At 42.4% G+C, this 24,914-nt stretch overlaps 1 protein-coding gene across 1 annotated transcript in view; it reads right to left on the bottom strand.

Annotated features, from left to right (window-relative positions):
- Positions 1 to 24,498, bottom strand: part of tafa3a (TAFA chemokine like family member 3a) — a 100,413-nt gene extending 75,915 nt beyond the window's left edge. Inside the window, exon 1 of the mRNA XM_030091340.1 lies at positions 24,106 to 24,498. The gene's annotated coding sequence lies outside the window, so the exon portion shown is untranslated. The remainder of the gene's footprint in view (positions 1 to 24,105) is intronic.
- Positions 24,499 to 24,914: the final 416 nt, after the last annotated feature.

Below are 24,914 nucleotides of genomic sequence, written 5' to 3'. Positions count from 1 at the left end.
ATTATGAAAGTAATTTATAATATCTCTGCACTTAGGAGTCTTTGGGAAGGAAAAACAAGTAATTACAGATCATAGTCAGGCTGTATGAGAGGGGAAATAAGTGATTCATTAAATAAATGGCACACATTTTACTCAAACTATGTTGAAAACCTTCAGTGAAGGTTTGTGGAACATGTAGACTCAAGTTAAAGTGGTCAAATAACACTGAAATCTCTTAAATCCTGGAAGGGCTGTGATAACAAACAACAAATAATATTGATAATAAACAGCAGTTTGGATGCGGAGATCAGAAATGGGCTACATCCCTCCTCATAGTCATCTACTGTGATCCTAAACCTCCACAAGGAAAAGTCAGAAGCACAAAAATCAAGAAAAGATGACGGAAGAGAAGAAAGTTAAACTGCTCGATTTCTGAAGTTCTTCTAGTGAGAACTGCAGGCCCAGGCAGAGAAGGAGCAAATCTCAAAGCAAAAAGGCTTTAAGTTTTCATATTCCTTACAAATCATACTCAACAACATTATCGCCATTACCTAAAATGCAGAGAACAGACGTCAGACTTGCAACGTTTTCACTATTTTTTTTTTTTTTACTCCAGACTGATGTTTGAAGTCTCCGTCACCACTGCAGGTAAAATGTTGACCTCACTGAGCCGAGAGTAAAACAGCTGCCGCCTTAACTTAACCTTTATACAGTGTGGACCTGAATCTAACCATTACTGAAACAGAGAAGCTCATGAGGGATCGTTCAGTGAGGGAGAGCCGGATGTGGCGCGATTAACGCCGAATTAGCCGAAGTACAGAGAACCTGATCCCGGGCCGACAAGTGTCAGCCACTTCGAGGAAGAGCAGCGGTGAACAGTAAACACAGTGGAGCAAAGACCGGAGGGTGTGTGTGTGTGTGTGTGTGTGTGTGTGTGTGTGTGTGTGTGTGTGTGTGTGTGTGTGTGTGTGTGTGTGTGTGTGTGTGTGTGTGTGTGTGTCTGGACAGGTGGGAGATTCAGGAGGAGTGGTGTTCAAGAGGCCGCAGAGGGAGGCCGACTGAGCAAAGAGGGAGTGAAGAAGCATGGGAGGTGAGGCAGAAAATGAAGAATTCAACACAGAGTCCGGGAGGGAGGAAGGAGGACTTCGGGGGTGTAAGGGATGAAAGGGTGAAGTAAAATCGGGAGAAGGTGAGAGGGGCTGCGTGAGAATGGTGAGCGGATATATTTTAGAAATAACACTTGAAAAGAAGAAGGAGAAAAAGATGCAGCCAGGAAGTGGACGACTGGAAAAAGATGCAGCAAAATGAGTATACGACCCCCACCTACACAAAAAAATAAAATAAAATAAAATCAATGCAAAATATAAAGATCTATAGCAACAGATAGCACAGGCAGTAGGGGCTCGATTACCCACGTTTCCCTCTGCCTCGGATTGGACATCATGAATACATCACCTCACAGAGCAAACTAATTAATGTTTGTTTGGGGGAATTATTCCTAACAAAGTTTAGTTTTGCATCATTATTACACACAGAATCTGAAGCTGTTAGTGCACTGTAAACATTTGATTAAAATTAATTGAGCAGTGGGGAGCGCTGTCAGAACATGCAGCCGCACACGAAAAATCAAGTGTTTTTTGGGAAGGCAACGCTCACAAACCGCTCGAGATCCCTGGGAGAGATGACGCCATTGCGAGCTAATAATAACAAACATTTAGCGCGCGTTCTCTACTGCTTGCTCTCAAGCTCACTGGATTCTCTTTCGGTGTTTAGCTCCAGCAAAAGGAGGCGCGCGCGCACACAGACAAACACACGAACTATATTGAAAATGGCAGCGCAGAGATCACATGCATCTGAGGCTGACGGGGGCCAGATCAATAAAACTTTTGGATATTTTAAGAAAACGACTGAGGAGGCATGCAGACAGCCCAGGGCTGCAGCATGATTTCTGCACTGTGTGTGTGTGTGTGTGTGTGTGTGTGTGTGTGTATTTGAAGAGCGATTCCTGAGGGGAAGGCAAAGAGCAGCAAAGCTCAAACAGAGCCACAAAGCCATTATTTTTAGTCCTGTTTGCTATGGGTTCGTTCGAAACGCCCTCTCTCCTCCCCGGGAATAAAGAGCAGCAGCGTGAGGAGAGAAATGGAACAGACCCCGAGGAGAGCACACACAGGCATGCACATCATTAAAAAATCAGATACAACCATAATTATAATCACTCACTTTCATTTGTTACAGTTGGATTAAGTCATAATGGCGCTAGGTGCATTCTGGAGGAAATTACTACAGGCTAGTCGCGGAAATCATGTGTGTCAGTGCAAGCGGTCGCGTCGCAATCATCTGACTAAGATATTTTCCACATCAAGCTGCATTGCACTTTGGCTCTTTGTACCGGTGGACTTCTGCAGGTCATTAGAGAGGAAGGAAAAGTCTGAGACTGTGGAGCCGTGGGAGTTCAAAACAGAGAATGCTCCTATCTCATAACAAGTCTCTTCCCCACAGGTGTGTGTGTGTGTGTGTGTGTGTGTGTGTGTGTGTGTGTGTGTGTGTGTGTGTGTATGTGCACATTTTGCATGCGGACGCTGCATCTGTGCGTGGCTCGACATCGGTGTGCATGCATGCGCGCACGGCCGAAGCGCCACAGACAGGGACTCATTCTGGGAGAGCTAATACAGAACAAAGCCGAGCAGAGCAGAGATGACATCTATGATCTATCACACTCAGCCACCTGCTTCCCAAAAAAAAAAAAAGGCCATTTAAATGCCACATCTGCTCCGGTCCAGCGCCATCCACCAGCAGTAAAACACAAAAGAACATGAGAATTCAGCACTCTGGCAAAACATACTTTACTTCTTATATTAAATAAATGCACTCGAACACACAGCATGCAGGCACGCTGAGAAGTAACCACTTGGAAAAAAAAAAAATAATATAAACCTTATACTCACTTTGCTTTTCAGTAACCCACATGGAGCTAAGTGATGCATGTGAGGCTGTCATGTGTTTCAGAAACGACCAAGGACGAACTTCAGAGGTCACTCCGGCCGCTTTCACCGGGAACCAAAAGCTCATTGGTCACAGAGCACACGAGATCCAACTAAATCTGACCAACTGTCTCTGCTCGCTCTGCTCACTGTGTGAACTGGGCTGCACTGGAAATTACTGCGCTGTGCAAGTTTATACAAGAATCAAGCGAAAAAGATTCAGACAACGGCCGAAACAGGATTCTCTGGTGCGCCGTGTGTTTGGATTCAAAAATGTTATATTTAAAATGAAGCCCAGGAATATTCTGTCATCACATGATTAATTGCGGCAGGTTATTCAAGAAGTGCTGCACAAACTAAACCATATTATGCAAGCATGAAGCAAAATCAAGATGTGCTCCAACAGTGGCTCAACACATCCATTCGTACATCTCTTATGTGAGAACTGGATGGAATTATTAACACTCCCATGAATGTTGGTCGCATATAAAACTGGAGCCAGTAAGCATGGCCTAACATAAAGACTTGAAACAGGAAAACAGCTTGCCTGGCAATGTCCCAACATAGCAAAAAAATTCCCCCGCCTGCAACTCTGAACCTCACTAATTAACACGTTACATCATTTCTCTAATGTTTGAAAAACTGTGAGGCAAAAGTGAAAATACATGCAGAATTCCGTGTTTTACCAGAGGTTATGAGTTTTAGAGACGTTTTATGAGCCCGTTCCATGATCTTTGGACAGATTTAAGGCTGTTTTACTAGTTTTCTCTCTTCCTAATGTTGTTGTTTCAAATTACAGCGGTCGCAGCATTTGATTAATTGTTAGAGATTTCACTCTGATAGCTCAGCTTGTAAAAATAACATGTAAATAAATGCGTTTAGGTCTTTTATGTGTAAATGCAATTGAGATAATAAGATGAAACTGTCGTTAGCTGTTTGCCATCAGTCTCTGCATATCCGTAGTGCGTTCAGGTGGAGTCGACTCATCAGTTCAAGTTAAATTGCTGCCTCACCTGCTCTGCAAAGTGCCAATGCAAAATTATCACTTTTTGCACTTTCAGAGGCAGGCGGCGTGCTCGCTTTTCAAAATAACATGTTCTGCAAGATGAGGGAAGCAAAGTAAGAAAGGTTGGCTTCAAAACTATTTTCTGTAAAAGGGCGACCAGACAGATTATTGTTTTTTTTTCCCCCCAGTATGTTACTGTGGTAACGTAATCATAAGTTTAAAAACTATTGGAATCACAAATGCTGAAATCATGATATTAAAGCAACTTATAAGCAGTTAAACGTACAAATACGAAGGTACTGCAGGCAAATATCATACGGAGGACTGTGGCAAACTCTCCGAAGTTCCTGATTTGCATTTAATTGCATAAATAAAATAATCAACTTTGGAAAATCACTCTGGTCTGACACACACACACGCACGCATGCACGCACGCACACACACACTATAAATGAATCATTTAATCGTTTCTTACATTCAGCAGTTCTGTAATAGATTTCCATCTTTTGCAAATGCATTAATGGAAAATCAAATTATGAGTTTCGTCATTGATTTTGAGCCATTAGTGAGTAATGCACTGCTCTTGGGTCAATTGAAGAAAATCATTATGATTGCATCATTGATTTCATCGTCACGTTTGCTAAACTGAAGAACGGTGGAGTATCCATGACCACGAAACCTAAACACTGAGGAGATATTTTCATTTGTCAATTGTTTTCTTTTACCAAAGTGACTGTATTTGCTGACAAACTGCAGTTTGTCTCAAAGCCTCCATTTTTCATCCTCTCAATGCTGAAATCTAAAATTTCCCATCATCGCAACCACGAAGGGTCCCATTGTACGTCTGCAGTGTAACTGGACACGAGAGCGAGCAAGATGTGAGCAATGGTTCCAGGCAACATAAAGCCAACAATGTCACCATGTGTCACCCTGAAAAGTTAACAAGCCCCTGAAATGGATGTCGCTCTCACACTTTTAATGTTACACAACAGATCTACAAAGGCTGCGCAGAGTCGTGACACTGCAGCAACATTCAGTGGAAAAATCCCTGCGCTGTGGCTGCGAGCAAAACATTCAAGTCTTTGTCACGGTGAAACATCCAAGGGGAGACGTTTCCTCATTCAGGCGATATGACACTTAGAAAAACAATGCTACAGTGCTGTGCTGTGCTTTCGTCTGTCTACATACACAGCACACAGAAAAACAAGCATACAGTACGTATACTACAGCCAGGCTGTATGTGGTGCAAATACACACACGCACACGCACACACGCGCACACACACACGCAGCTAAAAAGGCTTTGATGCAGCTGCTACATTCATAAAGAACAATAAGAAGCGAAAGAACTGCAGAGAAGATGCATGAATAGATATTCTCTGTGTTTATCATTAACAAAAAAATCGGAAATAAACGGACTTCATTCATGTTGCATGCATGCTTGCATGTTTGCGTCAAAGCAATTTTCTGCAAAGCATCAATGAATTTCTATTGTGACCTATTCACAGCAACAATACACAATTAAGAGCCGCCCTGTGTGGAACGTACATGTTGTTGCTGGAGCTCTCTAATGGTCCTCCTCCCACAAAGACGTGTATGTAGACTACCTGTGGGTGTGGATGTGTGGGGTTGTTTGTCTCGGATGGATGGATGGATGAATGGATGGATGGATCGGTGGATGGATGCATGGATGGATACACAGATTGATTACTTTATTGGGTATTGGAAGTTTTACTGCGTTATTTACACACTAATTCAACATTTACCCAAAGATTTTTTTTCTGATTCTGCTTAATTATGCACGACTCACATCTGTTTTGTTATAAAAATAAAGACATTTTATCTTTAAAAGCCATTTCTTTTGGAAACTCTGCTCTTTTACAACATCTTTATCTGTTTTGTTCGTCAGATTACAATCACTAACCACTGAAATCCTGATTCATCTTCTGTTTGGATGCTGACAAAAGACTCTCCTTGTTACCAAATAGCGTCCTTTTGAATCTTTTGTTTTTGTTCTTAAATTTTTGTTAATCAAGCACTGAAATGGCAGATTTATTTTTCTTCAGCTGCTTCCTCATGTTCTTCAGGCTGAAATTAGCAACACTGAGTCAAGCAACTAAAGTGACAGAACTATCTGATTTGAAAATAAAGCACTTTTATTGTCGCCTGAATAAACTGGAATGTGCTGACATTTAGATTAATTAAAAAAAAAAGTGCGTGAACAATACCATCCTGAACAGAACAAACAGAACATCACGTTCTTATTCATCCAATGTTGCCTCATGAAAGACAAACATGATCTAAATGAAGATATTTCTGCGTGACGCAAAACTTCATTGGCCAATGACCCGACCACGGAAACAGCATTTCTATTTGGAGATCTTTTCTTTTTCTCTTTCTTCCTTTCACCATTTGTAAGACGGGTTTCTGACCCTGTTTGTTTAGCAGTGAAGGCTGGCTTTGGCTCGGCAGCCACAGAGGAGGCTGCGTGGGCTATTTTAATGAACTCCCTGCTTCACAGTGATGAATAGGTGTGTCTGAGCTCAGTGTCTGCTCCACCCCTTCAGCGGGCTCAACTATCAGGGCGCTCGTAAGCAGAGCCTTGTGCATCCCACACACGCACGTGTGTACACACACACACACACACACACACACACACACACACACACACACACACACACACACAAAAATCACATATAATAATGATGAGGATCACGCAGCGGCATTCAGATGAAAAGACACAATCGATGAAGGAGTGTTTTTAAGAAGGGAAGAAAAACACTGATTCTTGGCGAACAAGAAATGCTGTAGGATGAAAGGGCAGATAAACGTCACCTCGGAACACACACAACATCTGAAGACAATTAGGAAAGAAAGGCCCAGCCACTGTTGTTGTTGCTTAACAATAAAGCAAACGTTGTACATGAATAGCCTGAAAACTATTTACTCCATCTGCATGTTAATGTGACGGATGAGATCCAAAGACAAGCTCCATACACACACACGCCAAGCAATGTGCGTTTGTGTGTGTGTGTGTATGCCTGCATGCATTACTTTAGAGTCCAAAAGCTGCTTTTAAACTGGTGATTTCACAATTTTCTCAGCTTAAACAGCAGAAAAACAAAGCACGATAACAAAGTGGGGGTTTGGAACCACTGCTGAAAATTAGATTAAAATCTAATCAAACCGCAGAGCGCAGTTCTGATTATAAGGATTATCACTGAAGTGATGATATGAACCTCTTAAAACTTCACGAAACAACGGAAAAATTCATTTCCACCATGAGCTGCCGCTGCAGTTTTACTGACGTGATGCAAGAAACTGAGTGACTTCTCCGATTCAGTTTCTGTCTCGTTTATTTATTGAAGAAACATATTCACACAATCTCGTGTCAGTCTCAAATTTGTCATACGAGGTCATTTTGTATCAAGTGAATCAGGGGGAAAAAACTCACCATGTTCTGCATATCGTATTAATTCTACAATTATTCAATGTTCACTCATGCATTTAATTACAAAATAGAGCAACATGTGTGAGAGACGGTTCACTTATTCACTTCAGTAAGTCAATAAAAAAGGTTCCTCTTCTCACTGTGAGATTGTATTATTCTCCTTTCATATGCAATATATACATGATATGTATTCTAACCTAAATGAGATTTTTTCATTATTTCTTTAGTCCTTGATGTAATATAGATACTGTATATACATAGCAGCCACTGTGAGATTAGACATCACTGCATGGGAATTTACTGATATTATTATTAATAATTATAAATAATTAAAGCAGGCCCTGTGTGTAATACTTTGTGTGTGTTCATTTGTCTCCTTGATCATTCAAAGTGTTTTTCTGATCACAATGACAGAAAACGAACTCCTTCCTCTTGGAGGCGCGCACACAGCCCCAGAGGTGCAGGAATCAAGTTGTGGTGCTCGGACGGACTTTTGGTCAAAACATGTTTCTTTTGCTCCCTTCAGGTTGCGTTTTTCTGCTCAACATCAGACGGGTGAAATTAATTCATGGGTTCCTCCTCTTCAACTTTGATGTTGTTTCTGTCCATCGCTACACTGCATCTGACCACAAGCATGAGATATTTGCAGGGCGAGCACGCTGGAAGGGACTCTTCAGAGCAATATTTACATCCTGAACATGAAGTGGCGGTTTACCAATTTTTACAAAGGAGACATATTTATCACTAAAATGAGGATTATTTATTATTTATTTCTTTCCAGTTTCACAGTACAAATCAACAGTATTCCAACAGGCACTTGACGATATGAGATACTTAAAATTGACTGGATTTTTCTGAATATGACTTTCCACCATGTACCATCAGAGGGCGCACAGAACACTTCACTGCTGGTAAACCCTCCACAGTTTGCCTGCTTTCTCCAAATCAGAGTAACCACAGTTTGTGATGGACTGCCAGCTGAAGACACAACACAACACTCACTCCCTTGCATCCATCTTCTACTCCACAACTAGCCAAAATTGGCCTAACATGCATATTTTTATATATATATATATGTTTGACTTGTCATGTGACTTGTATGAAGCAGTGACTTATGGTCCAGAAAATACGGCAAGCAGGATTAAATCCATGTAAGCTGGATTGACTTGTCAGTCTTCCACAGTAAACCTTTTCAAGCTCAAGCCTTTTTCAACCCCATGAAAACTACTTAAAGAGGCCGCTGTGAAAAATGTTTCCACAAATATCTAACAATCAGAAGGTTTGTGGAGTTGAAAATATAACCACGTCCAAGAAAAAATGTTGAAGTAAAACTATGAATATGACTGATTCGTACTTAGAAATAACCAGTCCTGAACCACACATTTTCAGTCCTCTGGACACAATGCTACATTATCCATTCTTCGCGACTGCTTTGACAGACTCCGTGAAGGTGAAAATGGCCTTTTGAATACAATGTCAGGCTGAGTGAAGGTGAAAAGCAAGTCAGCGTGATGGCGAGAGGCCTTTTCGAGAGCTAATCATGTGTAATCAAGTACTAGTGCAACGTTCATCTTATCATTGCACCAAACCTGTTTCTTTATCAGGAAATGTATGAATTACAGAAACGTGGACGAGTCTCTGACGATCAGGAGACGAGAGACAGAAGCAGTAACACAATCACGCTGGAGGGAAAACAAGCCAGCAGATTTTCTAAAGGTGTTAAAGTGAGAGTACTGTAAATGCTGTGAGAAGACCAAACTCTAAAAATAGGATTATACGTTTAACGCGTGTCTCAATTTCCACATCAGAACAAAATGGCCAACTTTGTGCTGTTTTGATAAAATGTGATTAATTACTTGTGATGATCTGCCAATGCAGCGATCACAGTAACAAGTTTCCAGTTCTCACTGATTACAGTGTGGGTGCAATATGCTGTGGGATTGAGGGATTTACCTCCCTGAGGGTCAATGTATTCCTCTGCTGCTACGTTTTACTGCAGGACAGAGAACATCTATGCAACTCAGGGAATAATGTTTCTTTGTCAGCAAACAACTATATCTGCATTTCACAAACGTATATGGGAATAATTCATACAATTAATGAAGTGAATACACAAGAGTTTATCACATGTGGCATTTTTTGTAAACTTAATGACTTTTTAGTATGGTACAAAATAACTAAGCCTTGTGCTTTAAACTGAGATGATATTATATTGTTTTAACATTCAATTGGGAGAATTGCTCAACAAAGTGAAATATTAGCTGGAGATGGAATACTTGGTTATGTATCATTGTTTCTTCTTATCACATTACCGGCGCACACATTAAACTAAATTACAGACACTTCTGTATTTGAGAATGCTACTTCCCCCACTTCACCCTGACCCTTACCTGAAATTTCCTCAAATATTTAAATGATATGTAAAATGGCCACCTCAATCTTTGCCTCCACAGATCAGTGTGTAATCAAATATCATATCCTGATTGCAGTCAATACAAATCTTATGTGAAATTTATTGCTGTTATCTTCACCGGACCCTCTTTATTTGGTGTAGTGATATAAAAATAAACAGCAGCGTTTGTTAACCTCTTTCTTCTCATCCATGACAGACTTTAAGAACAGGTTGTCTCTTGCTCAGTCCACAGCGAAATCCCCGCGAGGAGTGACGAACGAGAGACGTATAGACTGCCCACCCTGCAGTCAGAGTTTTACCGTTCTTCCTTTTTCTTTCCCGAACAGATGGAGGAGACAGCTTCTATAACATATCACAGTTCATTAGCGGTGAGCCAGACCCTTTTCATTTTCTTCTCCGTTCACCGAGCATTTATTCTCCCCTTCACAGCGGTCGGGATGATGTTCTGTCGGATTTCTTTACAGTCGTGTCACAGAACACACTCTTTGGAAAAGCGCAGATCTGTTGCCGAGTTTTTGTTTTTTTTTTTCCCTGGCTTCGCTCCCGCGGTGTGACGGGAGGGCAGTGGGTGCCTTCACAATGCAAATGTCCGACGCCGTGTCCAACTCCGGAGTCCCAGTGGTGCCCGAGCAGGCCTTTGGGCTAAGATATGCCATATCTTAATACAGAATTACTGTCCGTCAAGTCTCACGCCATTAATTCTGCGGAGGCTCCGCAAACTGTTGGCTGTCAAGCTATGGGCTCCCCTCTCCTCCCTCTCTGTCTCCCTCTCACTTCTCATAGACCTCATTTGCAGATAATAGGCCATACAGGGGGAAAAGTGCTCGTTTTAATTATCCCGGGGATTATGAGGTTTGAGTTGTTCCCAAATGCTAATACATAGATGGCAGCTGTGCATCTTTGCATAAGGAGGAGAATATTACCCCTCCAGTTGGCCTCTGTTGCTCGTGGCTTACAGCTGATCTTTGCACACCTCATTTGACGGGAAAATAAGAGGCTGCAAAGCTCTGCTTGAGCGACCGGTGAGTGTAATGAAGTACTGGGATCCGATTACGGAGCAAATGCCAGAACTCACCGAGTTAATGGCCAAAATGAAAGACGGAATTAATCAGGAATTCATTTTGAACAATAAAAGACACTGATGAGGGTGATTTTATGGGAGCGGGTCAAAGTCGCGAAAACTTACTGTACTGATCACATTTAATTTAACTGTTGCGGCAAATGAGAGAAGTTTACAACGTCGGGACGGTTTTAGTGACGCAAGATGTACTCGGGTGACTTCTTAATAGTCTGCTGTAAACATCCAAATTGATTGTTCTGCCTGCATCTTGTCATACTTTCAACCCATCAGCGACTTTAAGGAGCTTAAAATGTGAGCCACAAACACTGGGCTTTCACCAAAAGAGGATAACAAAGACAACTGGATCTATTTTCTACACACAACGGCCTCGTCTGACACCGAATAAGCTTGATGGGCGTGCACACACATGCACTGCACATGATTCACAGACCCAAAAGACCATTTACTGAGCACAGACTCTAAAAGGAATACAAAGCTGGATTTAAAAAAAAAGAAGAAGAAGAAGAAGAAGAAATAAAAATATACAGACAACACACGGTGATTACTTTGTTTTGGAAAATCCAGCCCTAAAACGCGACGCCTCGCTGAGTCTACCTTCCTCGCATTCGCACAGTGAAACATCAGCGCAGGTTTCAGCAAATGAATAACATTCACAATCCTCATTAAATACAGCTGCTTTGCAGCGGTATAAAGGACATTATATCACCCACATGGTCTTTCCCTTTTATATAGTCTCCAAACCCCTCAGTGGACGTATTTATTTTCTTCTCTTTAATTCTGTATTTTCTTCTCGGCGTGCTTAGCCGCTACTTTGTCAGCGAATGTGGGAGACAAAATAATTGCCTCCATATTTCCTGAATTGATTTTTTTTGCACAGTTGTAATACAGTGGTCAGGTTGGCACTCAGGCATCCATGACGGGCCCCTGAAATGCAGACCTTGTATTGGGGGTAAATAAAAAAAAAAAAAAAAAGCACTTCAGAATCAGGACTATTTTATTTTGTACAGCTTGTTATCAAGGTCAAGCATTAGCAATCACAACAGCGATTCCTTGAAGAAAACACATTTTGGGAATTTCACATTTCCAATGAAGCACATCCTTGAAATATTGGAGGGAAATATAAACGCAGCAGCGATGGCCGACCTGTTGATCAGGAGGAATCATCAGGTCGTGAGAGGACTAAACAGTACTTTTTAAAATGCTTTTCTCAAAACTGCATATTCTGAATATCTTTGCTTTTACATGTAGTTCTATCTGTGATGAAATGAAGTGGAAACAGTTTACTAGTGTACACACTACAAAAACAACTATTTGAAGGAACTGTGAGTAGCTTTTTATCTCAGGGTATCAGGTACAAACTAAACATGCAAAACAACTAAAGGTGCAACTAGACGATTAAAAAAAAAGGTAAAAGAAATTAGACCTGCTTCTTCCCACAAGTCAAAAACATGTATATCAGGTTAATCTCTTATTTTCACTGGACTGTGTGTGTGTGTGTGTGTGTGTGTGTGTGTGTGTTAGTGAGTGTGTGTGTGCGTGTGTGAGGTAGATAGACGAACAGCTTGTTCACAATATGTCCTGCTTTCCTCCTGTTACGAGCTCCGGGTCTTCGTGACCCCAGACTGAATAAATTGGGTATTAAAGCTAAATAAATGGAAGAACTGAAGCATACAAACCAAATAATAAACCAAATATCAATTCTCACACAGTCTGTAAGCAAATGCCAAAGTCAAAAATGCTTTACTTTAAGGTTTATGCAGTGCAGACAAAATCCAGTACAAAATAAGTATTGATTTCACAGCACAATGAGACTTTCTTATTAGCAGATATCTGCTCTGTGGAAATGATGACAAAGTGGAGAAAGAGAAATATAAGAACAAATCGAAAAGTGAAGTTAAATCAGTTTTGTAAATAATGCCTTTGAAATGAGTAAAAGCATCACTTTCAGCAACTTCTTTATAATATCCAAAGCCTCGTACATCTTTTATTCTAGCACATCAATGAAAAAGAAATGGCCATGATGCTTGGATGTTCTTTCCAAAGTCGTTAGTTGGCCTGCAGACCACACAGTGGTGGAATCGTTCGCCATCATTTGTCTCATAGTAAGACTCTGCAGAGTTTGCGTGTTTTTCCCTGCATATTGATTGCTTTTCTACAGATGCTTCAGTTATCCACAGTCCAAAGTCATTTGCTATTGAGGTTAGCTGTCTCTCTCTCTTTGTTCTGAGACAACACATCATACACAAATACCACAATATGCAATAAAAACTAATGTGATGAAATTCCAATAAAAAAATAATCTAAAGTGAAGATCTTAAACCAATATATTGCTAAAATCACATTCCTCCATTCGTTGACTGACTGTAATGAGTACAAATAACATAGAGTTCTTCCAGGGTGATCTCACAGTTCTTAATTACTGAAGTTTTCATCTTGTTTCATCCTTTATGTTGCGCTTTCCCTGTGGTGAAAGTTCAGTGTAATGACCCCTCTGGACCTGTTTTTAAATTAGACAACCGCAGAGGAGGCAAGCACCACCCACACACTGAGCTGAGACCGAGAATAAGGAGCCCGGCTGCAAACAGCCGGCACCAAAACACATGGTAAAAAGTGAGGGAAATGAGAGACAAGAGACAGAAATGTGGTCCGCTCAGACCAGTATTGATTCCTGTAGTCTCTATGAGATTCTTTTCCAATTGAAAGGACTTTTCGATTTCAATATTTTTACATAGAAACCGACTTTTTCAGCCAATCTCTGAAACAAGTCCGAGTCTTTCACTCATCAGCTTTTGACAAATTCCACAGATTTCGTGACGCCATCACGTTGGGGACCTCTTCACTGTGGTGCCATAAACGAAGACCCCACGTCTCCACCCCATGGATTAGCGCTCTCATTTTGACCACGATTGCCGTCGTTTTTTAATGACATGATGACAACGGCACCGAGTCCGGTCAACCTTTACCAACGTCTGCCGCTGATACAGCTGCCAGTGAGAGTCCGACCAAACACAGGCCCAGGAGGGCGGAAGGGCTGGCCGCTGATCCTGCTCTCCATACAGATTGAACACATTCACATAAACCAAACAAGCCCCTGGAGGGGCAATGATTATCGGGTCAGTCGGGTCAGTGATGAAACGTCTTTCCTCTCAGTGAGGTGAAGACACCTTCTGAACCTCCACTCCATGACATCATACTGTAGAAATCCCTCACTCCAGCAGGGAGGGAGAGAGAGCGAGAGCGAGCGTTAGACCTCTGGTGTCAACTGAGGCATCAATTAATGAGCAGCCTGGGAATGTGTCCATCCAGACACACTCTGCTCCGGGGTGCCGCTGGAGGCCAGGCCAGGGCCGCAGACGGCTGGGGGGACATGAATAATTGAGGTCCCTGTTTTAAATGTTTAAATGAATTAGGGCCGGGGGGAGAGGTGTTAAGAGATGTACAACAGGAAGGGAGGGAATCACGGCGGAAAAAAAAAATTCCAGTTCCATTGTTTCTCCGATCATAGTATCATATTTAATCTGTAACGGTGTTGTTTGTCCGAACTGAAACATACAAGGTGTCATTAGCTTGGTGACGTCGGCAAACGCTACACCAGACGTTATATAACAGGGGCAGCGGCAGTGAGTGCAACTGTTTCTCCGCTCATCCACAAACAGAGTTCCGTTTGTTTGCACGACATTCTGCATTACAAGTTGGGCTGTTTGTTGTTTTGTTTTGGTTTTTTTTAAAATGTATTGATACACTTTCATATTATTGAGTGTTCTGAGTGCACACCTGCACTGACGTGACACTACTGCAGAATGAGTGGAGGAAACCAGACAACAGCATATTATCACAATAAATCCAGTCCCAGCCCCAGTGGGTGAAGTCCCAGCTCATAAGACGGAGGACATTCTCCGCCCATTCTGCAGTGCAGCATCACATTTCCACTTCATCAATTAAAAACAACTCAGAGCCAGTCGAGAGTTATCAGGGCAAAGTCGTGACATGTGGTCTTATTGATGGTCACTCAATAATGTCATAAGGCTTTATGATGCTCCACATGTCGTAAATGAATGGAATAAAGTCTGAATCAGTCAAAAGGCATTCACAAAGAAACAAAAAACCCAGAAAGTAAATCCTTTTATATCAATTTAATAGTGGAGAAACGGAAAAAATAAGAGGATTTCATGACTTTGCAGCCAAAAATACCCAAACAAGGGGAGCATAACTAGGATCGAGACCCCAGGAGCCTCAGTAAGTTCTTCTTAATGGTCCAAAACTGATCTACACGACTTCAGTAAAGTTTTTATCAGCCATTGACAAAGCCATCAGTCACAAGCTAAAAACCCCATCACAAGCAGGATAAAGAGACATGGCCTCTCTGAAACACAACTCTTTAAATCTATCGGCACTAAAACATTAGTCCAGCGTTTACAGTTAGCCAGTAAAACCGGCTGGATGTTGGTATTCTTATCACGTCTCACTCTCAGGCTGTGAAGGACGGCAACAGTCTTTTGTATCTTTAGTTATAAATTAGAACTGGTGAAAATAAAATCAAAGGAAGATGTGACACATTAAAATTAGTACAGGTACAGAACTAGTTTAGCATACATGAAAAATTCATAAAAATGTGGTTGCCATATTTTGACTTCAAAAAAAATGAGGATACTTGGACCAAACTCAAGATAATTAATAGATTCAAAGCAGACGTCCTCTGTATGAATATAAAATTCTGTTAAATAAATAAAAATCAAGCTCGTCTGTAGCCAAAGACACAAATTGAAACAGGATTCTCAGATGTTACTCGACAGGCTTTATTATGATTAAAATAATCTCTCAAAGTTAAAAATCTCTATAGTTAAATAGTCATAGAAATAATGCCTCTTTGTAAAAGAGAACAAAAAAATTAAACAACAAAGTGATAGCAGTGCTTTCAAGCATTGCTGGAACAACATATTAAAATAAATAAATTAAAAAAAGCTATGTTATGAATAAACACTTTGGTCTAGACTCCAGAGGCGAGGGAAGCAGACATGGAATTGGAAGTTTGGAGATTTTTATCTTTAATTCCAATCTCACTATGACACAAAGCGCAGCAACATAGTGCTCAGTGCGAACCATGTGGATTACCAAATACCAAAAACAAAGTAACATCATTTTGTCAATTTGTCCCATCGCACAGATTTTAAATACTACTGCTCTGCATCTTTATGCAACACACAAACTATAGAACCGATGAAAGCAGAGAATCAAACAGCATATGTCATGTTTGACCAAGGGCCTCATAAGCAGGTTTAAAACAATAATTAATAGGATTTATAATAGTGTATATCAGTTATCGTGAAAAATTATGATATATCTCAGACAACGGTTAAATATCTTGTTTTTTCACTTAAATTTCCTCCCAGAAATTACACAAAATGACATATGTTTCATTACAACAAAACAAGCAATGTTTCACTTAGTAATGCCAAGAATTGTCCTGCTGTGCCAGTTTCACTCAGAGTTACTATCTGCTGCCACGGGAACTGAATGTGTGAAATAAAATCCAAAACATTTCAATAAAAAAGGTTATTATGTAAAAGTGGCCTCATAAAATGTTGTGAGGCTCATTTATTGCGTCTCTGCTTGAAACCGTGGACGGCGCTGTGACCCGTCTCAAGGTGTTTCACTGGCTGTTTGTGTGTCATGAAGTGTGACCGGCACGCAGTCAGGTGATGCACGCACCTCGATACAATGACAGTTTTCATGCCTCGTATTTGACTGAATATTTTCAACATATGAGAAAATCCCCCGATCTTCAGGACACTGTGTGACAGGAGTCAAAAAGTTGGTTGATGGTGGGTCAGCATGGATGTTTAACTCATTCAAGATTTTTTGAATAGGTAACGCATGAATACAATATACTATTTCTTTAACCATATCGCCTATTGCAGTTCAGCATTTGTCAATTTGTACAAAGGCACAGTGTGTGACACAACAGCAGCTGATATTTGTACCAGCCAGTTGTCAGCGGGATGCAGAGAGTAAACAAAGCCCTGCTGATTGGCAGCCGTTCCACTCTGCAGAATCCAGCGAAGACAGCTCAAATTGGATGCAAAAACAGCACACTTAGATTTCAATTCCTTCTCACAGATGGGAGCAGCACACGCACATTGCTTGTGATTTGTCTCCAGTACCTGAAACAGTGATCAAATTGACACAGTCCCACAGAGGCTGCCCACATGCAAGGTGCTGTGGACTCACGCTGGGTTATGAGACTAAACAGACAGACAGGCGGCCAAAAAGGCGACATGAGAGGAGGTATCAGACTTCTCCGATGTGGGCGGCTTCCTCTGAGCTGCCAGCGCACCACAGCTTCTCCTCTCGCTTTCATTTTCTCCTTCTCACCCGCTCTCACGCCGAAGTCCAAAGCCCAAGAGAAATTAGTCACCCTGCACGCTGCAGCGAGGGAGCTGTTGTGTGTGCATTAGAAGAACAGACGGAGAGCAAGGAGGACGAAAGAGAGCACAGAGAGAACCAACAGAATAGCTTTTTTTTTTTTTTTTTCATTCCAAGGATTATAATTCTGTCTCAAATCTAAAAATTGAGGCCGCTGTGGAAAAAGTACATCAATCTAAGCATCAGAAAAGTGCCGCAGCAACAAGAAAAGCCTCCCTGTACCGTAGAGGAAGGATGGAAAATGAATCTACAGGAGGCACTGAGCATGAATGCTTGCACAGATTCAGAAAAGGGTTTAGCCTCTGGATCCCGTGGTGACATTGATCCGGGGGAACATTTAAAGGTGCAGTATATGCATCTGAAGAGATCTCACGTTTGAGCATAACTTGCTCGTGGCGAGTGTATCCAGTCACTCAGTGCCCAGTTTGTGTTCAGAGCCCAGCTCTTTTGTACTTCTGTCAGAGTTTGGCAGTTTTATTTTTTTATTCATAAAGCTCCATCCTCCGCCATGTTTACTATTAAATCTACTTCTCTTGCTTTCAAGAACAGAGTGCATGCTGAATTTAAAAGACTGGGGATGGCTCTTCAGAATGTTCCAACTGGAACTAAAACTACATCATAAAACAAATGTTTTTTTCTTTTACTATCGTACTCCCAACAGTTGAAGTCAACAATACTTAACATCATAAAACCGCAACCCACTTTCCAATTAATTCATTAATTTAAATCAATACATATTGCTGGACTGTGGGAGGAAAACAGCGGATCCCACAAGTCCAAGCAATCAGAAAGAACTCTGAGAACAACAGGAAGTGAAGGGAGTACTTCTTCAGTGTGCAATTTGTTTGAGAAAAGACTTTTGTCTTTAGTAGACGGTAGTGGTTAGAATTTGCACTGCATAACTAGACCGTCATTGCATTGTTGTTTTTCCCCAATATGCAACTTTACTGCAAAAATGTCATACAAATGCACACGGCTAATGTCTCACATATTTGTCACCTATAAGGATCATAAAATAGCCAATGCATTTTCATCTCAAAAGGAAACGTTGTCAAAAACTGTTTTTCTTTGCATTTAAAAAACATTTTGTAATGCAGTGGATTTCAAAACTCTTTTCACGGGTAATTATTTCCCTGATGGATAGAGCGGTGTCCTCCCAGAAAAGCACTAATGAGCTCATCTAAGCTCCTGCTCGACACTCCTGGCTCACTCTAAAAGACATTCCCCATTTTCCCTGAACACAACTGTGCTTCCTCCGTAAAAAAAAAATCACAGCCAAATGTATCTGTTAAACCTAAATGTATGAGAATTACTAGAAGACAAATGTTCTGTACGTATTTATAGTGCAGGTAAATTGTGAACATAACTGTCTGACTGACGGAAGGAGTGTGTTTGATTGGATGAAAGCGTTGCAGGAACTGCAGCTCCCCTTGAGCTAATTCTGTCATGGTGGAGAGAAAGCACAAGCACCTTGAATTCGGTGAATTCTGCCGTCGTCGTACACGATTACACTGCAGACGCTGGCCTAGGAACAATACACTGAAGGACAGTTTGAAAATACGAGCCTGCTTTGAAGAGTCTTTAAGTTTTCCTGTTTGATTCTTGCGATAAAGGAAACCAATCTCCAAATGTTTGAAAAGGGCAGAATCAAGAGACCTAAACACCATATCAACAATCTAAAAGAGGGACCTGCCCTGCTTTCAGTTTAAACACAGAGATCCCAGCCTGAATAAGCCTCCATCTTTGAAGCAATCACAGATCTCTTACATTAATTACAAGCTTTGAGTCCATCTTGTTTAACTGTTATCAATAGATTTATTTCCTCAACAATGAAACTGAAGTCGTAGAAAATATCACATCCAATTTGAAAGGCCCATTCGTAATTGTAGCTTTCCACTGACATCGCAGGCTGATGGTTAAAGACATGAGCTGCAGCCTGACAACACCTGAACAAAAACAGAAGGGGAAAAAAAACAACTGGCGAGAACCCTCAGCCTCCGAGAGGGAGAGAGAGAAAGTGAGAGAGAGGGAGGCCAACAAAAAAAATGAGGGCTCCCTCACTCCCCAAGGGACCAAGGTTTAAGAAGTGGTGCTTCTGAAAATCTGCAATTCCCCAGCCTTTTCACTGGGCGGATGGTTAAGGGCTCGGAGAATTGAGTTCTTTGCTGCTGCGCTGTAGAAGGAGTTGATAAGAGATTCAGCACAATGTCACAATACTGAGAATGGAAGCTTCAAAATACTGACTACCTCAAGGAAAAACAACAGATTAATGGATTGAAGAAAGGCGGAAAAGACAGAAGGAGTAAGTGAAGAAATAAAAAAAAAAAAAAAGAAAAGAAATAACACAAATCTGAAAACCACCTTCATGGAAGAGTGAATTTCTCTGCTCAGGCTCCTCTACGCTCAAACTTCATTGTCTTCAGAATCCAGAACATTTTAAGTGTCAGCTGGAAAAATTCCCAGGTAGAGTTTGTATACTCCTCCACCGTATACAGAGTGTGTGGAGAATTGACAAATCCACATGGGCTTTGTGTTTGCTTGCATGTGTCATCCCTGTACAACCAGCAGTGATTAAACCTGGTCTGATCAGCCTGCAAACAAAACAAATCCAATCCCGAGTCTAAGCTTGACACAATATCTTTTTTTTTTCTGTGTGTGTTTACTGGTGCACAGAAAACATCATGTCCAACATGATGGATGTCTTTTTTTTTTGTCCCCATAACAGAAGGTACGTTTTACCAACCTGCTGTTTTTCTTCCACTTTGTTGCACTGACGTAAAGACACACTCAGTGTTTGTAAAGGTGATAAAACATTTAATCAGGATGCTCCCTGGTCGCTGTCAATTGGATGTGTATCAGGCACCGCCGACAAGAACGAGGCACGGAGGTCTGCCCCTCGGACAGATTATATCACGATGTCAGATGTAAAACAAGTTGGGATCTTCCTTGATACGTTGAAGGAAGTCCTGATTGGTCTTGTCTTTTACTTCTTTTGGCAATTTTCAGTTGGGGGTTGCCACAGTGGATCATCTTCTTCTAATCCGATCTCACCGATCGCCTGCTCGCATGAACCTCCTCATGCAGCCTTCCTCTCCTCTTCTTGCCTGGAAGCTCCATCCTCATCTTCTTCCCCATTTAAAGCCATCATTTCTCCTGCATACATGACCAAACCACGTCACCCTCGTCTATCTCAATTTCACAGCAAGCTGTCCACCACGGGCAGTCTCTCTAATGTGCTCATTCTTAATCCCGCCCATTCTGCTCTCTCTCAGTGAAAACCACATCTTCCTCAGCTCTGATACCTCCAGTTCATCCTCCTTTCCTTTAAGTCAGTGGCTCACAGGGTTCTCCAGTTGTTCTGGAGATTCAGTGGTGTTATCGGCCAGTCAACCTATAGGTGAGAAACAGACTCACTGAACAACAAAGTTGATTATTTGGGCTGCTTGGTAAGTCAGGATCCTGCTTCCTTGCGAAACCATTTCGGAAACAAGCCTTTGACATAGCACTGCAATTTTAATACTGTTTTTCCACAGAGTTTGAGAAGTGCACCTGGAACTGACAAACAAGTGATTCAGCTCTCGCAATATCAAACTACCCACGAGAGCACCGTTTGAGACCACGTCCAATGGGGAATCTTGAAAAATCCACCAAATTCTAACAAAAAAACATCAAACACAAAGCTGAACGTGTAGGTGGAGGGAGTGGGAACAGTGCGCTTAGATGCATTACCCAAGCCATTTGTTTCAGTTAACCCAAGAGTGCCAGATGAACTGGAGCCATCATGATCGTCTGCACTCCAGTCATGCACAGTGATCAGTCAAAAGAAGGAGCTGCTATAATGCAATGACGTCGCACAGTTTGAAATGCGGAGCAGGAGATACAGAGGCCGGTGCACACGTGTGCGATGTGCCAACACGCACCATTCACATAAATGCTCAGGAAAACACCCACTTTCACAAATGCTGCTGTGAACGCACACACGCACGCACCCTCGCTCGCTCTCCCACCGCCTGGCTCTCCTTCCTCACACACACACACACACACACGCACAGCCAAACATGCACACAGCAAATCAGCATGAATAAATAAGAGATGGAGTTGTGCTTCACAGCCTAATCTCTCAGGAAAAAACAGCTTGCCGCATCGGCAAGGATCAGCCCGGGCGAGTGAGTGGGACACTGCTGGCTTCCAGAAAACCAATTTGTTAGTTTATTGTCTTGGTGTTTAGTTTGCAGTTACAGTTCGTGTCAGCCAGCCCTTCTCGGGCATGCTCCTTTAAATGGCATCTATAAAACATGGGATGTACTCTCCTTGTGTCCTCCTCCTCCTCCTCCTCTTCCTCTTCCTCCTCTGTACGCGACAGATCTGCGCACAAGCATCACAATGCTGCATTACGTTTGCCATGGTGGGGCTTTGAATTTTCCTTTAAGTGCCCGGCAGATTCACCCCAGCAGCTCGAGCTGGCGCGTTCAGAGGTGGAACAAACCGTGCTTTCTAAACACATTAGCGTATGAACACCACTGCGCAGCGAATCTTGAGGTGCTGAAATCGGGTGTAATCATGTAGATAGATGGCTGACTTTTTATTATTCGCTAAGCCAAATCTGCAGGGTTGGTGTTGAATACAGAGCTGCCGAGATGACGCAACACCCAGGATTTTGTGGTTAACTGGTGGTGCTGCTGTATTATTATTATTTGACAAGACTCTGGCCTGTCAGACGTATCCTGGTCAGCGGATATGCCCATCATGTCCAAGCTATGTGAAATGCAAACATGTTGAAGAGACGGCAATAAAAACCAGGTAATCTTGACCGACTGTTTATGTTGCTGCTGCGCAGCGCTACACATGCATATGTGACGTGCAGAAATGACACTGCGCGTATTGTTTTGTCTCATGCCTGCAAATGCAATCCAGACTCTTATATTATGCCCTATTGATCTGAGAGAGTGAGCAGGAAGCTGGCGGAGAACACAAATACTGCCTGGGGTGGCTCCTTAAAACTAGAGACAAGCCTCTTATCCATGGTGTTCTCTTCCTCTGGAAATCACCTGGTGGCTCATGCATATCAAGTACTCTCTCCAAGCCTCAGTCTGCACTCTGCCTTCATCTGGCTCTGCTGTTTGTTGCACCATCTGTATGAAGAGGCTTCTTTTATGAAGGCAAAATTGCAGGATAATTGGCCTCACCCCTGCATGCTGTTTACCCTAAACAACCACAATGGGTATTGTCTCACCTAACGACGTGTTTAACGGTTTTACTTTCACCGTGTTGTCGGGTGTGTGAATGGCAGTGTGGTCTGACAATGTTATGGTGGCAAACTTCAATCTGCAGCTCCCAAAAAAAAAAAAAAAAAAAAAAAATACCTGCTCTTCACAGCAACCACTGCAGAGTGAGTGATTTTTTTTTCCAAGTTTCGACAGTGTTACTGTCAAATACAGTGAAACTGTCACAGGGATCCCATCTCCTGTAATCCCAGGGTGGCCTTTGCTCTGCCTGTCAGCAATACCAACCAATAACCCGGCACAATAAAACCCTCCAGAACTACAGTGGGCTGCAGGCCGCTTCAAGGGCTACTGACGGCGATCTATAAAACAATATAATGGGTTGCCTGTCAGTTGGTGTGAAAGGGAAGATCTACGCCTCCTCTGACTCTCTGAGGAGACTTCAATTAATCACAGCAGAATTGTATCACCCTGCAATAGGAGTGTAAGGTTATTACCATCCCTGTATTCCGCAGGATGAAATGCGATGATAGCACTAATTGAGGGGAAGAAAGAAAAAACAGCTGACCGCACAACACTTGTCAAAGGGATGAAGGGCAGATGAAAGAAAGAGGTGAACAGCAAGATAGACTGAGGCAGGGAAAAGGAGGAGAGACGAAATGGGAGGGGGGGAGAGCAGAAAGGCAATGGAGTTGCAGGGAGAGAAATATTCACAGCAATGTGTAAGCATAATCATCAATATACACAGTCTGGATGCTGAGCAGCTACAGCCAGTTTTCATTAGGGATGTCATCCACGTTATCTCCACATAATACGACAGGATAACAGCATTGTACTTTTCTTAAGTCACAAACAAGCAGCTTAATGCTGGAGCAGATTTTCTCCCATTTTGGAGTTCAGGGATTCACGCTGGCCCCGGTTATGAATTCAGCTCCAGATTTGACTTGGCTGTTGTTGAGCTTTTCTGTGGAGAGCCATGTTATTGTCTGGGGTTACCTTTTTGCCAAGGGACAAGTGATGGGGAAGGAGGAGATAGAGGGATATTTTGTGCATTCTTTGGGATTGAAGTAGAGGACAAAAGCAAGTATGCGTCAAGTCTTTGAATTTCAGATAGATAGACGTGCAGATGAGGATTCAAACATGATTTATTATTCTACAAACCCTTCTAAACTGCACTCTTTAATAGAAAGGAGCTCCTTCACAGCCTGAGTGCTCCCATGCAGGCAGGTCTCTGAGGGGAAACTTTAAGGCAGTCACTAATGATTTCATGTTGCTGCACAGACCTGGTCTTCTCTCAATCTGCACAGTGTGAAGTTGAACATTTGCCAGCCTGCAGCTACACCTGTACACCACCTAAATTCAGTTTTCCAGCGGACTGCCGGTGTCACATGAGTCAATAACTATTTATCAGAGTCCAAACGATCGATCATCTAATTGATACGTCTGGGTAATCATATGTTCGGCTGCTGCACACAGGGGAAATCACAATTTAACTTCTGTTTATGAGTGTCTAATAGTTGAATAAAGTAGTAAAATAAAAATGGATTTACCTGTCGTTGTTCTCTCAGTTAATCCCTGGAAGCGTCCCTTTCATTTATTCTCCATTGTCAGACAGAAGCACCAGAGAGCTCTTCTTTAGGAGAATGACATTTCCTCGTCGCTTCAAGACGCCCAGCACCGAACATAATCTGAACACACCGGACAAATGTCAAAGCTCGGCGGACGCACGATCCCTGGGTCAAACAAGTCTGAACTGGGGATGCGGGCCACTTGCAGGATGCGGACTTCAAAGTCTATAAAAGTTGCTGGTCCTCCGACTCTGGCTGGGAAGTTGCCCTCCGCCGGAGCGCGGCGGCAGCTGGACGCGGCGTCGGACCGGCGCTCATAGTTTCTGGATCCGCTGCGCCTTTCCACTGTCCTCCGTCCACATACCGGTGGCTGTCGGGTTTTCGGATTCGCCTGCGCGCAGTTCCAGAAATGGATTGGAGGTGTCCGAGGGATGGGAAGAGCGGGCAGAGCAGCCCGGTGCCGCTGCGCCGGTGTTTCAGCGCCACCCAGAGGCGCAGCTGGGAGTTCCCCCCGGCCTGTGACGGGATCAGGGAGGACTTTAATCTCAGCCGGATTCTCGGGATGAGAACTGCAAGAACGTGTCATCTTGAATGCAGCAGTACACCCACAACAGCAGTGGAGCAAAGACTGTGTCAAATCCCGAGAAGTCCCCGTTTACCGAGTGGAGTTCAAGCGTTTATAAGATGCCGGGAAATGTGACATTTTCATCCCTGTGTGTTGTTTAGGATATCAACACATCCTAGGGTGCTCACAAACTCTGCAACCCTGATAAATCCTAAAAGTCTGGCAG

This window comes from Salarias fasciatus, chromosome 5 (genome assembly GCF_902148845.1).
Source record: "Salarias fasciatus chromosome 5, fSalaFa1.1, whole genome shotgun sequence".
Taxonomy (NCBI): domain Eukaryota; kingdom Metazoa; phylum Chordata; class Actinopteri; order Blenniiformes; family Blenniidae; genus Salarias; species Salarias fasciatus.
The sequence above is the reverse complement of the archived record's forward strand: the minus strand, read 5'-3'. Positions and strand labels throughout refer to the sequence as shown.